The 18,831-nt window shown below is 32.5% G+C and overlaps 1 protein-coding gene across 1 annotated transcript in view; it reads right to left on the bottom strand.

The window, feature by feature from the left end:
- Positions 1–18,831, bottom strand: part of ADAMTSL1 (ADAMTS like 1) — a 503,362-nt gene that overhangs the window by 259,221 nt on the left and 225,310 nt on the right.

Below are 18,831 nucleotides of genomic sequence, written 5' to 3'. Positions count from 1 at the left end.
TTAATCCCTTAATGAAATTAAATTTAATAAATTACTTAAGTAAGGGAGAAAATAATAACACTTTATTATTATTAAATAATAATATTTAACATAAACAGCTCTGAATCAACTGGGCAAGAAAGAGAGAAAGAGATAGCCATTATCATTTTTTTGGTCTCTCTTCTATGGCTTTAGAAAGTATGGAAAACTTAAAAGATAAAATTAGGGACATTAGTCTGTTTTTCTTATAAACACTGGGCCTGTTGATAGGATTACTGAATAGTTCTCTTAGAATTATGAAAGAAATTATTTTAAAGAGAAAAAAGCAAAATGTCACCTAGTTGATTTACTTGAATGCTTAAATTTAAATATATTGCATATACCATGGAAGCATATAATATAAATAGGATTTTAATGTTTATTGTGAGCCTATTTTATTCTCTTCATAAGCTTTAATCATGGATGCTTCCAGTTAAGAGAATTCTCTCTTTTTTCCCATCACCACTCAAGTCTAAGCAACAACTATTACCTCCACAACCAATGCCTAAACATGCCGCCAAATACAATATTTTTCTATGCATATTTCCCTGGGAGACACCTAAGTAAATGTTATTATGGGAAAACTGAAGCCCTCCATATAGAATTTTTTTGTGATTCTCTTTAAGAGAATGAAGCAGATCTAGAGTTTCTTTACCAAAAGCATAAATCCAATTCTTATTTAGCTACAAATAAAACTCTGAAGATCTTTCTTCTGAAGGTGCATGACAGGTCAAACTCAGATTAAAATATGGTTTAATGTATAAGTACATATTCACAATGGATTTAATTTGATAGTGAATAGTTTTTGAATAGTTTTGACAGTTTTTGAAAGTATTTAATTTCTGTTAAAATTAAGGTGTTAGAGAAAGCACATTTTCTAATTGGTAATATACAAATCCATAAACATGATCCTTCAAAGAGTGATTATTAACTGTTAATTCCAGGACAAGACCATATAGCATAATCTCATAAACAGTAAAACTATCTTTAACTAGATCATTGAACACAGAAAGAAATATGGTAAAATATGCTAAAAATCTATAATAGTTTTTATTATAGAACTATGGATTTATGAGTTTAAGGTATCATATAAATTAGTGAATAATAACAATATTGTGTAGATTAAACAAAACATGTCTGGTTTAAAGAAAGTACAGCAGAAGATTATATAGAACATAACTTGGAATTTTTAAAAAACAAAGACCAGATAAGAGTTTGGGAAAGGGGAAGGTACATAAGACATCCTACAAAATAATAGTTTATCATTTTTTACTATTAGTTTTTAAAAGTCTTATGTTTAATATTAAAAATCAAGAGTGATGTGGAAAAGCTGTCAACCTTGAATTAAAGTTAATTCATCAGGATGGCACCTGATATTCAGATATGTGTTACAAAGAAAGAGAGCAGTAAAGAACAAGACAAAATTCATTGAATTTTGTATGAATACTTATGAGTCTTAGATACATTTGAATAATTTATGTAAATCAAGCTTCTGCTTTGCTCAGAGGTGATGATTATTTGAAAACCATTCTTGGAATCTTAGCTGTAAATGAATGTATATTTGTAAAGCAGGTTCCATTAATTAAACTTCCTCAATAAAGCAGAGTATCTAATTTCAGTTTCAGTCACTAATAGAAGTATAATGTATAAGAAATGTTTTCTGTCTGACTGTTTTTCCTATTGACATGCATGGAGACACTGCATTCACAGACACATACAAGCACATATAAATAGGTTCATTTCATTCTACCATTGAGAATATTAGACTCCAGACATGGGGAGGAATAGGAATATGTAAAAATATCAAATAATCAAAACAGGAATTAGTTGTACCAGAGAAATATAAATAAATAAATAAGAGAAATCTTAGGTAAAATGAATATTTAGGAATACCTCTATATGAAAAAATATAGAAATTTGATATTGTTCATCCTGACATTTTTTCATTGTACCACCTTCACACAATTAGATGCATGTGTCTCTTGATACTACAATTGAAAGAAAATGAAATCTTGGCTTAATTAAGTTAACTTTTAAAATATTTTTATTCCATTTTTTTTATTCCATTTTTTTATTCCATTTTTTCCCAGAGAAGAACTGATGATATATTTGGATTCAGATCAAACCAACACATAATACATCAACAGCAATTCAAAGTTATCTATGATATTTATCAACATAGCCATATGAAAGTGGGAGGGAGCTGATTTAATAGATTTAAGGATTTAACTTGAAAAAGTTAAAAAATTTAACTAACCATTTAGTTAAATAACTTAAAAAATACTCAAAAAACCAGACAGAGTATATGTCATATCTTCTTCTCTACATGCTATCATTGAAATAGTAAAAGTTAGATCTCAGCCACTTGCTGGAAATTTTATAGTCAAGGTTGAATGATAACTTGCACAGGCATATATGTATTTTATAAATATTGACATGTGTTATACATATGCATTAACTATGTAACAGTGGATATTTGTGTAATTACATGTTAGTATATATGTATATATATGGTGAATGTGCATTGATTTTGGGAAACTGAGGAAATGAAACATTACCTGGACAAGAGCTGGCCTAGATGTTCTACCTGGCTTCTTCTTGGATTCCAATTTATTAAGTATTTGAATATTCTAAATCAAACTTTTTTTCTTTTATATTTCAGAATAAGGTGATTTGGGGGAGGAGTGTTTAAAATAAATTTTATATTGAGCAAACCACCATGTATTTTTCTAACTTTGACTTAAAGGAATAATTTGCCATGGCAGCTCACTTCTTGAAGGTTAAATGAACAAAGAAAATTCAGCAAAGGTCTCAGAAGAATGGTTACTTCCACGCTAAATTCTAATTTTTGTTCTCTGGAGGAGTGTTTCCAAATGTGGCAGACAATAAGCTTAGTAGTTAACAGTTTTCAGCTTCTCCAATTTTCTTATGAATATATTAATAAAGAGAATTTGTGGTTCTTTAATCCAGATCACCTCATTATTTTCTCTAGTTTTAAAAATGTTTTACTTTTACAAAACAATGTAATTCATATATCTTTATTTTTTAAATGTTCTGAATAACAATAATGTAAAACTTTTTTCATACTTAATTATCACTTCTTGGAACAAAAAAGGGATATTTAAAGCCACAATGCATAATAGTACCACATGTGGAATTCCATATTTGTGGTACTGCCAAATATTTGAGGAAGTGTTTGTTTAGCAGTTAGCAACAGTTTGATTACTAGGATCCTAATGCAGAGAAATCAGAAAAGGACAAAAGGAATGAAAGATATAACATAAACCTATACACTGTATCTAATCAGAGTGAATTACTGTGTCCCCTGGAATGTAATATGATCTTGTCTGAAAATGACATTTGAATGACAAGCTTTCATTCTGAGCATGCCCATATTATTCAAAAGAGCTCAGGATGGATAGCAAAATATACTATCTACCATGTTATTTTTACAGAAAAAAAACACAAAATATCTCTCTAGATCCAGAAACTATAAGAAGCAGAAGACTGATTTACTAATTCTAGCATCAGGATGATTGATTTACGTACCGAGGAAGGGGATGGTAGAGGTCATAAGGCATGATCTGCTTGTATCCGTCACTGTTAGGAACAATAATGCCAACCCTCTGAGTAGAAGGTACACACAATAAAATAAACACTAAATGATTATATTATACAACTTTTACACAAATACAAAACAACAATAATAACTTGTCTTTGAAAACAACACTAAAGCAGTTTAATATCTTTACATTGTATCTTTAAACTTTAGGATGTGGCCAGTTCTTTGAAAGGAAACCATTTACTATAATTAGTTCTCTGATCCAAGTAAGGAAATCCACTGAAAGGGGGATGGCAAGAAATTTTGGCACCACATAATTAACTATTACAATATAGCCTGTAAATGTTATCCAATCCTCAAATTATATATTCTATGAGGTCATTAATTTTATCATCATTATTAGCTTCATTTTTAGATGCTCACTAAGCAATTAATGGTTACTGTATCACCTTTGATGAGAGAGCTTTTCAGAGTATGTACCTGAGCAATACTATGTAATGGGCACAAGCAAAGAAATTTGTTCTTTGGCAGACCTAAAGATTTTAGCAATATATGGAAAAAAGCCACTTTTATAATGGGAAGAAAAAATAATAAATATAATAGGCAATTATCAATAAAACAAATTGAAGATTGGGTAGTTTATATGTGAAACAGAAGATGTTTTGTGGTCTGTAAAGTATGATTTAGTGATAACTGAGATTATGCTGGTGGCTGTGACTGTCAGGTTTAGTGTTCTGGGTGAGATTTAGATCTAGAGACTAAAGGAGTCACAAGAAATTATGGTATAGGCATTATAGCTGATGGATTCATAAGGAATGGCATTACAACCTCAGGATATACTGCACTAACTAACTTGACTGATTTTATTTAAAGAGTCTTATGAGCAAAATTTTTTTTCTTGCTGAATACATTGGCATGTGGAATATTTATGGCTCATGGGTCTTAGATATAAAGCACAATGTAGCAGACCCTTCACGAAGAGGGAGAGAAAGAGAAAACATAAACTAATGGCAGCTTGGTACTGAGATTGGAAGGGCACAAGAAGACATTATTTTGCAAGTTACAAATGACAGAAATTTCCTAAGCTGAATATTTAAGCAATTCATATTCAATATAATCCCTAACATTGTTGGATTGAAATCTATTTAATCTAAATGCAAATTATATATGGTTATACTTAAATTTAAACACTTTATTTTTATTTCATATTCTGATATTGGATGGTATGTCTATCACAGCTAAGCTTTTGGGTAGAACAAGCTAGTTATACTGAGATCAGAAAAATAAAAACTAATGCCAACTGGAAATCATGATAAATAAGGAAAAATGAGGGAGTGAAAAGAAGCATAATTCCTGAAGAAATAAATGTGAGGAAGAATACATGTGAGAATTAAATCTTAAAAGAAAATGAAAAGAAAAACTGTAAAAGTTAAATCTGTTTCTAAGAAAACCATTTATCTTAAATAACTAAAAGTTCCATATTTGTTGGTATAAATTTTTGTACTCATTTACATGACTAAATTTTATGGTAAATATACTTTAGTAATAATGCTCATATTTTTGATGCATTTAGTTATGTCCAAATTGACAGCACTAACAGATACAAAAATTTATAAATGTTAATATTCATACTTTTCTTTTCTTTCTATAGACTCTTTCTTTTTTGGGGGACCACAAATGGTGACACTCAGGGGTTACTGCTGGTTCTTCGCTCAGAAATCACACCTGGCTTGGGGACCATATGGGATGCCGGGGAATCAAACTAAGGTCCATCGTGAGCCAACGGCGTGCAAGGCAAACACCCTACTGCTGTGCTATCGCTCCAGCCCCAACACTTTTTAAAAATATTTTTGACAAATAAGTTAATGAGACAGGAAAATTCTTTTGTTGGATTCCAGAACCATCTAGCATTTTTTAATCTATTAATTAAGAAAACTTTCTTTTTAAAAAATATTGTATTTGGGTTTTGGATAACACACAGTGATGTTCAAGGGTTTATTCCTGGTTCTGCACTCAGGAATCATTTATGATGTGCTCAGGGAATTATATGGAATACCAAGGATCAAACTTGAGTTGGCCACATACAAAGAAAGTACCTTACAAAACATCATGTTATTTCTCTAGTCTTTAAAAGAATGATATTTTGGGGCTGAAGCAATATTACAGTCGATGGGGGGCTTTTACCTTGCACACACCAACCTGGGTTCTATCCCCTATATCCCATATGGTCTCGATCCTGCCATGAATAAATTCTGAACACAGAGTCCTGAATAAGCCCTGAGCGCTGCCGGGTGTAGACCCCCACAAAATGAATGATATTTTAAAGAATTACAACCTTTCAAGTTCTTTTGTGCTTTAGGCACAAATAAGTTTAATAGTGATTAAGAAATAAATTAAAAATTGACATTTTACCTAGTCTTAGTATCTTTCATTATGCAATCATCAATTTCTAAATGTGGAAAACCATATCATGCCTTCACTCCTATATAAATTTATAGCTATACTTTCTCATTTTAATAGTAGAATAAAATGTTGCAGATATCTGCTAATTGATTTATCAACTGATGTCATTTAAATGATTTAAAAGGAGACAGCAATATCAAAGGAGACAGTCTGTAAAAGAAAAGGTGATGTAAAGGGGAGTGCGCAGAATTCAAGATGTTGGGTTATGCTATGCTCTGATTTAGAAATTATGTTTTTGTTTGAATAAAGAGCTTTAAACCTGAATTTAGCAAAACGATAGCTATATTTATCTTTCTATGGCATTGGGTCATGGTGAAGACTCATAAAATGACTCTATGGCACCTGTGAAAACAGAAAGATCAAAACAATGGTGCTCTCTGTCAAGTCCTGTTAATGAGTGTTTGTGTGCCTGGGCTTTGCTCTCTCCTGGGGTTCATGCCATGGCCCTAGTCTTTCACCACACTGTTGTAGAGGGCAGGTAATCTTGCCTGAACTTAACTTCCTATTGCTTACATTTAAGATACTTACCTTCCCCCACTACCCCTCAGGCAAAGTGTCTATGTCAAAGAATGATGAGAAAGAAATGCCATACAAAGACTTCAAGAATTTTTTCTCATTTTTAGGTCTGCGTGTTTGTGTGTATGTGTGTGTGTTTGTGTGTGTGTGAGTGTACGTTTGGTTGCATTCTTTCAGACATATATCTAAATATGTATGGATAGGAAAAAAATTAATGAACAAGGCAAAAGTGATTTTTAAAGCGATTACAGGAGGATGTAAGTTATTTTAGTACCACACATCTCATTCTCCACTGCCTTAACTTTTCCCACTACTAATGCACTTCTTAAATTTGTTAAAAGCCTGGGGTCTTGGCAGATGGGTGGGGAAGAAATTGAAGATAAGAAAGTGGTCATTCTGAACTGATGTAGAAGACATATGTTGTACCTCATTCTCTCTGAGACCATACTTGTCTGAACTGTTTAATAATAGGAGAATGTTTAAATGTTTTGACAGGGACATGTAATGAAATATTATAAAGTACATAAACTTGCAGTTTTTTTAAACATGGAACATACTCAAATGGAAGGCCAATTGAAAACAATTAAATACAAAATAAAATATACAATACAAAATATATAATAAATAAAAATTTATTGTTTATAAATCACCCATAAAGCCATTATCATAAACTCTATGCATATACAAGTATACTAGAAAAAATGTTAGTTACTGGTGTTTGAATATTTGTTTCCATCTTTCTATATGAATAGACCACTATTTTTCATGTTTATTCTATTTTATTTATGTTTTGTGATTGGGATAGTTAAAGAAAAATTGAAACCTAAGAAAATATGAAAAATAAGATATAAAAAGATAAAACCAGGACATCAACTGGAAACTCACTTGTCACTTCCATTTTACTGAGACTTTGTCCTGAAATCTCAGACACTTATTCAAAGCATTCTCTTTAACTTTAAAAATTAAGCCAAGAGAGGGAAAGAGGGGAAGAAAATAGAGCAGGGGTGGTGGGAGAGGGCCGTGTATGCCATAGAGGCAAGGTGGGAATGGGATGGGGGTAGGGAGATTGGACGGTAAAGGGAAATTTGTGAAATTTGTGAAAGGAAATGAAAACAGGTGAAGGGATGGGCATTGAAACATTGTATGACTGAAACTCAACTATAAACAACTTTTTAATTCTTTTTCAGTTATGGTTATTTAATAAAAATGTTTTGTTTGTTTGTTTGTTTGTTTTTGGTTTTTGGTTTTTGGGCCACACCCGGCGGTACTCAGGGGTTACTCCTGGCTGTCTGCTCAGAAATAGCTCTTGGCAGGCACGGGGGACCATATGGGACACCGGGATTCGAACCAACCACCTTTGGTCCTGGATCGGCTGCTTGCAAGGCAAACGCCGCTGTGCTATCTCTCCGGGCCCATAAAAATGTATTTGAAAAAAAATTAAGCCATAATCAGGTTCATACTATTTTAGTGGTGAAATTTATTTGTTTGGGTATTTTTGTTAGATTTTGAGTAACACCTTGCAATACTCAGGATCTGGTTCTACACTCAGAAATTATATCTGGCACTCTTCAAGGTACTGTATGGGATAATTCAGATCAAACCGGATTGACCATGTGCAAGGCAAGTGCTTTACCTAGCACTCTGGCCCCCAATTGGTATATTCTCCAAGAAAAATCCTAAGAAAAATAGACCTATTGGCACCCAATTCATGGGTTGCTGAGATCATTTTATGATTAACTGAAACAGTCCACCTCATGGTTTCCTTGCTTCTTTTACATAGATCTCTCATGACATTTTGTTGCTTCTGAGCTGCTGAGCTTCATTTCTAACTTCCCTACAGCTGACACAAGTCAAGCTTACTGCGTAAGACAATTCATTATTTTCCACTATAAATGGATACCTGTGTATGATTAGGCTTCCCTCTAGCAGCCTAAAAAATTTTTTTTTGGAGGGGAGAATTTTTTTTTATTAATGAGTGATAGTACAATGTGTAAGGCATTTGCCTTACATATGATCAACTCAGGTTTGATCCCCAGCACTCAACAAGATCCCACAAGCCCGCCAGAAGAAATTCCTAAGTGCAGTCACAGGTACGCCCTGAGCACAGTTGGGTGTGGTCCAAGTACAAAAACAAAGCCAAAAAAAAAAAAAAAAGACAGAAGTCTAAATGACATGATTGAATAACTATCACAGCTGGAAACTTCAACATCCTTCTATCAGAAATTGCAGCTGAATGTATTACCACCCTCCCATTAGGCACAGTGGTCCTCAAACTTTGAAAACAGGAAGCCAGCTCACCTGTCCCTCAGACATATGGAGGGTTGGACTATAGTAAAAACAAAAACTATAAATAAATTCCTATACACACTGCATCTATATTATTATTATTATTACTAATTATTATTATTATTGCTTGTTTTGGGGGGCACACCCGTTTGACGCTCAGGGGTTACTCCTGGCTTATGCGCTCAGAAATCGTCCCTGGCTTGGGGGAACCATATGGGTCACCAGGGGATCAAACCGTGGTCCGTCCTAGGCTAGTGTTTGCAAGGCAGACAGACGCCTTACCTCTAGCACCACCTCTCCGGACCGCATATATCTTATTTTGAAATGAAGAAACAAAACCGAAACAAATACAATATGGGGTCCGCGGACCATAGTTTGAGGACCCTTGTGTAGTTATTCTGGAACATCTTTGCTACTTCCCTTTTGTTTCCTTTAGTTTTAGTTATTTCAGTGTAAAATCTGTCCACTAAGACATTCTGATCAAGTTTGGGTCCTAATAATACTCTGACCAAATTTGGGTCCTTTGTAACAATATCATAAAATAGCTGTTTATAGGTGTTTATTCTTTCAATCCAGCCTGTTTATTATTATTCTAGAAACTGACACATTATTTTCCAAATTAGAAGACACAGGTGGCTTTCTAATGCGCATTTCTTAGTCTAGTGCTACCTCTCCTTAAAGCCCGCCCATGCTTTTCCTCTTAATATCTATACATAAATTCTCTCTTCAATTTCTAGAAACCTATCACACTAGTAATTTCTCTTCTCACTGTTTACTATATATTCACTTATTATTAAGTGTAAGTACTCTTTAGTTTTATATCAGAATCTATCTTGGGTTTTTCTTTGTACCTACTGGCAGAGTGATATACAAACAAAAAAATGGATAAATACTCATAGAATAAATTATATACTTAGGATGTGAACACAGAAGCTACAGAACTACTATGCATAATTAAGGCAAGCAAAATCAAAGTTAATGAAATTTCCACATTGCCACTCATGGTCACATCTTGTCTTTAGCTTTGCTATCTTGGTGCAAGAGCAGACTAAGAAAGATAGAGTGGTTTAGCTGTTAAGGGAGACTGATATCACAGGGACTGACCACAGGCAACCCTGCTACTGGTCTGTTTGTCTTTATTCTATCTTTTTTCCATAGACACCTAGAAAGAGCAAAGACAACATTTTAAAACATCTTCCCCTCCCTCTGTGTCTTCTGTGTGTTTCTTCCAACTCACCCCCTCCTCCCAAAATTTTGGGATCCATAATCTAAAAGATTTCTTTTTGCCTTTATCATGGTCTCAAACAGAAAACAGTACAAGATAAATAATCAACTCAAACCAGAATCAATGAAACTGTGGATGGAAGAAGGAATTCTTACACAAAAGATGATTATCTTTCTCACTACTCCACTAGAAGTGAATCTCTTCCTAAGCAACAGTTTAGGATGGGAGAGTAGCAAGCATTAAAAAGTTGGAAAAGACACAAGTACTAGCTCTTTCATTAGTGTCAGACTACAGAGGAGGATGTCAAAATTAGGAAGAAAGAAAGTAGATTAGTTCCTTTCACTACCATTTTATAAATGTTACCATGAGTGAATGGCATCTATACTTATGCAAAATTTTAGTCAGGGTCAAATTTGGATTTTTATGCTGTTATAAGAATAGATACCTGGAAGTCCATCTCATTTAGTTTTATCTACCTTGTTCTCTTCCTTAGTGACTGCTGAGGGTAGAACTCAAAAACTGTGAACCACATCTGTGAGCACAGCCCCTAGTGAACCAGAGACTTAAAATCACCAAACTAGTAATTTTTACAAATCCTTTTTACTTGAACATTTAGTGATTTTTATAATACATATTAAGTTTCTTTATTATTTAGAGGCAGGTCTATTATTTAGAGGACATAGTCTATAAATAGATCAGAATGTTTAAAATCTACCATAGTGAACTTTTAACAAAATCATGAACCAAAACAAACTCTATTACACTGTCAAAACTTTGGGGAAAAATTAAGACACCTATTCATTTTCTGCTAAAACAAAACAAAACAAAACAAAACAAACAACAAATTTTGTTTGTTGGAAAGTATTTAATCATTTGACTAAAAAATGTTAACACAACTATAAATAGCAAATTAATTTCCTCATATTTACCTTTCTGTACTTAGGAGTTATTTATTTAGTGACTGGGTTCTAAATTGTTTCCATTATGGTGTTAGGGATTAGTAAATTACTAGTAAGTCTAATTTTGGGGTCTTTACTTTTTCTTTTACTATTCTAATATATTTGGCCATTGTTTTAGTAAATATAAGTAATTATTTTTACATAAGAGTTGACACATAATTTTACACATATATTTACATAAGAAGTGGTTGTGACACAAGTATGTAATTAATTCAAAGACACATGGCACCAAGCTGCAATATATGGTTCACAGTTTTGTGCTATCTGTGAAAGTATTTATTGGGTTTGAACTAGATCCTAGACTGCTAAAGCATTATTCAAAACTAGAGTACTTGTGAGATATGCTGGTAAGAATTCATGCAAGACATTAGAATATCAGAGTATATTAGAATATCAATAGTATAGGAGGTCCTCTGAAATTAAAAAGACTTAAACCCTAACTCAATTATCTTGATTAATCTCAGAGAGCTTCAGTTTTTCTAACTATAAATATTGTCTTGACCCCATTAAATTCCCAGGTGGCTTAAAAGCAAATGACAGAATCTTAAAATCAAACTGAATGAAAAACCTTTACAAACTTTAAGAGAAAATAATGAACAAACTGATGAAAATTATATTTTGTAGGTTTTGTTCTCATGTTACTCATGATATCTGACTTTTGTAAGACTGACAGTTTGCTAGCAAATCTTGCTAACAAAATTTTACATACGTGATTTCATTTAATTCTTAGAGATGATGCTTTCTGACAGGAATTCTATACTTATTTTATAAATGACACATTCTCGGGCTTAACGAAGTTAAGTTAAAAAGTCACTTAGCTAGTAAAATCAACTAAAATACTGAGGTTAGCTATGATGATAATGCCCTTTCTAACTCAAAACTTGATGACAAGAGTTACACAAATGATTATGCTTTTTAACAGTTTAGGATACATGACTAGGAAGAGGATACAGAAGTGAATGCTTTGCATATGCAATCCCTAACACCATAAATCTCATTGCATTAGTTGCCCTCACAGCACCACCAGATGTAACCCTGGTAGTTCCTAGCACTATAAGGCCTGAGCAGTGTTGTGCCCTCAGGTTTTAGCATTGAATTATGTAGTGAGGTTGGTTGGGTATCACTAAGTGTGGTTCTGGGCACCATGAGAACTTCTTGAGAGAGTCCCCCCAAAAAAATAAAAACAAAAGAAAATTTAAGTAGAATATTTATCAATATTATTAGAGATGTATTGTCTAAGTGAAAGAATCTAAATGCTCCCAAACCAGATTTTCTTATGTCTATTAACTTCGGAAGAATATGACCATGTAATCTAAAATACATCAGAATTTTTTTATTTTACTTCACTGTAAATAATAAGAAAATGCATCTTTGTGGTCTTTCTTATTATTTACTCATTAATTGCTTCAAGAGTATATTTAAGTGAAGTTGATAAAAATAAAGGAAGTTGTTACTTTTCTAAATAATTTATTCATTGTAATAAAATACAAAGACCTCTGTGATTAGGAAAACATTATATATATATATATTTCAAATTTTTAAATAAACTCTTCCTAATACTTCGAGTTTTTTAGAGACACACATAAACCATTGTGAATTAAAACTCATGTAAATTAACCAGCACCATTACCTAGCTGGTTAAAGTGAGAAATATTAAGTCATTGATAACTGGGATTTCAGAAGTTGTGATTTATCATTTCAATGTGTTTTAAATATAATTAAAGTCATTTATTTTTATGAAAATATTTGATATAAATTGTGTCCTTGTTGCTAAAATCACAAATTGAAAATTATCTTTCTAAACAGAAACCATTTTAGTTTCTCATCTTTTTTTCATGGATAAGAAAGTTAATTTCTTTTTTTTTTTTTAACCTGGCATTTCACGTTATCTTTAGAATGTATTGTTTTGTTATTTAAAGATGGTTTGGGACTATTTTTTTTTCATTTTTTTTCTTTATTTAAACATCTTGATTACATAAATGATTGTGATTAGGTTTCAGTCATGTAAAGAACCCCTCCTTCACCAGTGCAACAATCCCACCACCAATGTCCCAAATCTCCCTCCATCCCACCCCACCCCCACTTGTACTCCAGACAGGCTTTCCAGTTCCCTCATTCATTCACATGATTATGGTAGTTCTCTGTGTAGTTATTTCTATAGCGTATTCACCACTCTTTGTGGTGAGCTTCATGCAGTGAGCTGGAAGTTCCAGCCCTCCTCTCATTGTCTCTCAGGATTGTTACAAAAATGACTTTTATTTTTCTTAAAACCCATAGATGTGTGAGACTATTCTGCATCTCTCTCTCTCCCTCTGACTTATTTCACTCAGCATATACATCCATGTATAGGAGAATTTCATGACTTCATCTCTACTGACAGCTGCATAATATTCCATTGAGTATATGTACCACAGTTTCTTTAGCCATTCGTCTGTTGAAGGGCATCTTGGTTGTTTCCAGAGCCTGGCTATTGTGAATAGTGCTGTAATAAATATAGGTGTGAGGAAGGGGTTTTTGTATTGTTTTCTTGTGTTCTTAGGGTATATCACTAGGAGTGGAATAGCTGGGTCGAATGGGAGCTCAATTTCCAGATTTTGGAGGAATCTCCATATCGCTTTCCATAGAGGTTGGAATAGACGGCATTCCCACCAGCAGTGGATAAGAGTTCCTTTCTCTCCACATCCCCGCCAGCACTGATTGTTCTCATTCTTTGTGATGTATGCCACAAAGAAAGTTGATTTCTTAAAGGCAGGAATAAAAAGGGTGAGAAAGTGAAGCAAGGGGGTAACAGGAGTTGGGTCTTTGATCATATTGATGAGGTAGAAGAGTAGTATAGCACAGACTCAACCATACTGCAAACATGAAATATAAATCGCAACTACTTAATTTTTTGTAATTTGCCTGTCAATGTGGAAGGTTGCTAGAGGTCTGGGAGAGGGAGTGATAAAATATGGCAATACTGGTGATGGGTGGTGGGATTGGTATTGAAATATTCAAAAACTATATTATTAATAACTTTGCAAATTATTATTCTTTAACTGAAATTTTTTAAAAATAAGTTGATTTCTACAGTTGAATTTCTCTAAGATTATATCAACATTTTTGTAACCATGCTCTTAGTCATAATAGTTGTCACAAAATAACCCTTATTGTCTGATTATCATGTATGAGACACTAAGCTCTTTAAATGTATAATGCCATTTTTTCTTCATAGCACCTCTATGAGGTAAGTATCATTATTTTTCACTTCCCAGGATGAAAATAACTTAGGCTTTGAAAGAATAAGTGACTTGTCAAAAAGACTCTCAATCAACAAATAACAGATCTTGGAGTTCTAAGTCAGATTTTTTATTTCATAGCTCTCCTTAGAGCCTCTAGCAGAGTCATTTTTGAACTTGTAGGACATCAAGTTAGTGTGATCAAAATTTTACACTACACATACTGTCTCTCATGATGCAGAATATTTTTCTATAGCTACATTTAAATTCAGTTTTAAGATTAGGTTCATAATTTGGTCCACTGCCAAGGATGACATGCTGTTTGTTGTAAAATTAAATGGAAATGGAAAAATAAATCCCACTTGAACTCACCAAGAACTGATGCTTGAGGTATACAAGTTTGGGCACTTGCTAGGATGAGTTCTCTGAATTCCTTGAGGGAAGAGGGAATCTGGATATAGTTTCAGTTTAAAATAGATTTGTTTGCTAATGATTGTGACCATGATAGTGTGATGAGTGAGAACTTTTTTCACTATACAACCTTTGCCAATTTAAGTCCCTTCATTACCACTTTGGAGAAAAAATTAGAAACTTGTGCCAAAAACATCTGAAAAGGTGGTTCTCTGATCTTCTTATGAACAATGTCTTACACAGTTTACCCTAGGCCTAGACAGACTTAACAGGCTTCCCAGTCTCAGAGACTGAGAGATGAAAGGCCAAATGTAGCATATTTTACAGTTAAAACTCTGAAAACATAAAGTGTTTATTAATTGAACAAAAACTAAGCTATTTCATTTTAGTTGGCACTGAACCATAGACACACATTTACAGTTTTTCTGACCGCACTATGGGATTTATCTTTAACTCAAAAGGCAAAATGACACACTTTTGTATAAAGCAGGAATCATTTCATTAATTTTCTTTTTTTTTTTTTTTTGGTGGGTACAAGAGAGGATTGTACACTTGACTGGAACCCAAGTAGGCTACATAGAAAAGGGCTCATATAGTTGTTTTAACTGAGGTGTATTTTATGTCAAATGACATTTTGGAAGGATTTACCTCTAGAATTGGGATAGCACCCAAGTTGGGAGTACCACCAGCACTTTTTTAATTATTTGTAAAAAAAAGCATTTGATTAGGTCAGTCATTGTTCACAGTACACCAAACAAAAATATTGTTATTTTTATCTAAACACCATTCTATTTTTAACTTCTCTTTCTTTTCTCTTTCAATGATAGGCATTGCATTTTGTTTCCTCTTTAAGACCATGTCTGATAAGGAAACAAAGTATTTTACCACCTTATATAAATTATTGCATACATGATAGCAGCTGAGAGCATCAAAGCTCTCTTTGGATAAAAGGCTGTGCAGATGGGTTTAATTTTTAATTTTAGAGCACAAATTTCTGTTTCAGCAAAATATCAGGCAAAGGCCAGGGGAATAGAGAAAATATCATGAGCTATTTATAAGAATAGAAAGAAAATAGAAAATATAGTAAAAGCACTAACAGTGGTTATTTAGGAATAGTGGATAAATGGTGAGATTAGTTATTTGATTATAGCATTTCAATTAATCAACATTTATATTAGGAAAAAGTCATACAAACATAAAATTAACTTTTAAAAGAATAGGTTAAATATCAACAAAAATTTTAGCTCCACAAACAGATGAATCAATCCATAACCATGGAAACCAGTGGATGTTGTTGTTGTTGAGTGAAAATAGTAATTAATATCATTCACTTAGTTTGAATGTCTAACATTTCTTTCATGTAATAAAAATTAATGACAACATTGAGGCTATTTTGGTAAAGAGAAAAATGAATATCAAGGATAACATCAAATTATTATCAGATCAATTTATTTCTGATTTGTTTTGATTTTAAATGTATATTAAGGGCAAATTCACATTAGCAGAGTTTTTCCAATTCAATTTAGTATTCTTAATCCATTTTTCTTTTCTTTTCTTTTTTTTTCATTGTTGTTGATTTTTGGGTCACATCTAGAAGCGCTCAGGGATTACTCCTGGCTCTCTGCTCAGAAATCGCTCCTGATTGGCTCGGGGGACCATATGAAATGCCGAGATCCCAACTACAGTCCTTCTGCATGCAGGGCAAACACCCTACCTCCATGTTATCTCTCTGGCACCAAGCTACTTTTCTTTTTATTTACATAGACATAATAGAAGAATATAATGGTGAGGAAAGAGTGTTTACTTCACTTTATAAAACTATTTTAGAGTTGTTACAGTTTTTATGTTTAACTGAGTTTAAATAAGTTAAACTTAGTTTAACACAACCAGATACACTTTTTTTGAATTAATGGTTATAAATACTTAAATATTAAAATTTTGTAGAACAAATTTATAGACAGGTTCTGTAGGCATGGTCTAAAACCACGAATTTAATGAATAAATCTGCACATTTCCATTTTTAAGGTCAGAATATGGTAATTTTAAATCTTTAATAATAAATTTAATCTGTAGACATAATAATTTACTGTCCTTTTTGCTGTCCATGGTACTTTCCAATCTGAGCAGAGAATAAATGAAAAGAAACAATATAGAATAAGCCAAAACTAATATTCTAAGAATAAAAATTTGAATGTATCTCTTGATAGCTGTATATAATAAATTTTTTTAAAATTCAAACATGACTTTACTGCATTAAAAATAAACATACTTGCATTTGGGAATTTTTAATTTTGGTTACAAAAGTTTAGTTTTAAGGACAATTTTATTGGTAGCTATATTTATATTTAGAAAAAAATTTCTTAAGAAGTTGATTTTTTGAGATCTAATGAGAGGAAAGAGCACTTTTATAGCCCCTTTATCTTATTTTATAAGATCATACACTTATTTTAGAAAAATTTATTAATTCACAGTTATGCAAGTAAGTTCAATGAATTGCATAGAAATTCTTGAGTAACTTAAGAACTTCCAACATCAATTTTGTATTATATTTACTACTGGCAAGTCTTAATACTTACAGCTTTGTTTAATAACCTCTGATATAAAAGCAGCTTCCTGACATTTTCCTTAAACTTATTTTTAATTTTGCCTTTTCTTAGTCCACCTTTTTATATAGCTACCTGTCTAAAATTAATGCATGTATAATATTAGATGTTTTAAGATAACACAAGACATGAAATAAGTATACATTTTTGTATACATAAGTATATAATGGCCTTTGGATTGAGAATGACCTTTTGTTTCTACACAATAAGAAATAGACCAAATATTATGCTAACATAGAAGGTACAAGTAAAAAATCAAAAGAACATGAGCGAATTTTTTCTGGTTGTAAATATTTTTCTCGATATTTTCAACAAAATATTTTTATTTCACAACTGTCTTCATGAATCCTTCTAAACTAATTTATTTTTTTGTGGGAGAAAGTATCATGCAATTATTGGAGGTAAATTATTCTTGTTACTAGAAACACACCATTTTTTATGGAAGTGTATCAAATTTTCAAATTCAAAGGTAGAATAGACCTTTCTGGTATAGCTATGTGTCTAACTCACTGATCTTCTAATAAACAGGATAATTTAAAAATTGAATACATTTTATGAGACAATTGTCTTGGCTAAAATAAGTCTTATTCTATTCATATTTCTGAAATAAAGAACATTAAGCAAAATTTTAACAATGTATTCTGTTTTTATTCATGTCATTACGTAAGATGAATAAAATATGTTACTGAACTGTATTTAGTTTTTATTCCATTTTAGTAAAATTTTGATATGTTATATTATCACATTATAAAGTATCTATTGCTTTCCTAATTAAAATACTTATCCCAAGTTCTTTCTTATTAGTTAGATATAATGTTTTTTTTTAAGTTAATTAAAAGTATTGGGAGCAATACATATTGGTGGGGATATGGTTAAAAAAGGAATTCTCACCCACAGTTGGTGAAAATGCTGCCTGGTCCAACCCCTATAGAAAACAGTAAGGAGGGTTCTCAGAAAACTCAGAATAGAACTGTCATATGGGGGCCAGAGTGATGGCACAGAGGTAGGTCATTTGCCTTGCGCACGGCTGACTCAGGGTTCAATCCCTCATCCCATATGTTCCCCCAAAGCCAGGAGCTATTTCAGATTGCATAGCCAGGAGTAACCCCTGAGCATCACTGAGCATGGCCCCAAAACAAAAACAAAGAAAAAAAAGAACTGTCATATGACCTAGCAATCTCATTTTTGAGGATCTATCAGAAGAAGAAGAAGAAGAAGAAGAAGAAGAAGAAGAAGAAGAAGAAGAAGAAGAAGAAGAAGAAGAAGAAGAAGAAGAAGAAGAAGAAGAAGAAGAAGAAGAAGAAGAAAGAAGAAGAAAAAGAAGAAGAAGAAGAAGAAGAAGAAGAAGAAGAAGAAGAAGAAGAAGAAGAAAGAAGAAGAACAACAACACCACCACCAACAACAACAACTCATCCGATAGGATGTATGTACACCATTATACATCACGACAGTACAATAACTAAGAGTTGGAATCAACCCAGATGTCCAACAATAGATCAGTGAATCATGAAGATGTGGTACAGAAACACAATGGCATACTACATAGTTGTAAGGAATGATGCCATCATAC

The sequence above is a fragment of the Suncus etruscus genome, chromosome 1, assembly GCF_024139225.1.
Source record: "Suncus etruscus isolate mSunEtr1 chromosome 1, mSunEtr1.pri.cur, whole genome shotgun sequence".
Lineage (NCBI taxonomy): Eukaryota > Metazoa > Chordata > Mammalia > Eulipotyphla > Soricidae > Suncus > Suncus etruscus.
Note: the sequence above shows the minus strand (reverse complement) of the source record. Positions and strands in the feature narration are given on the sequence as shown.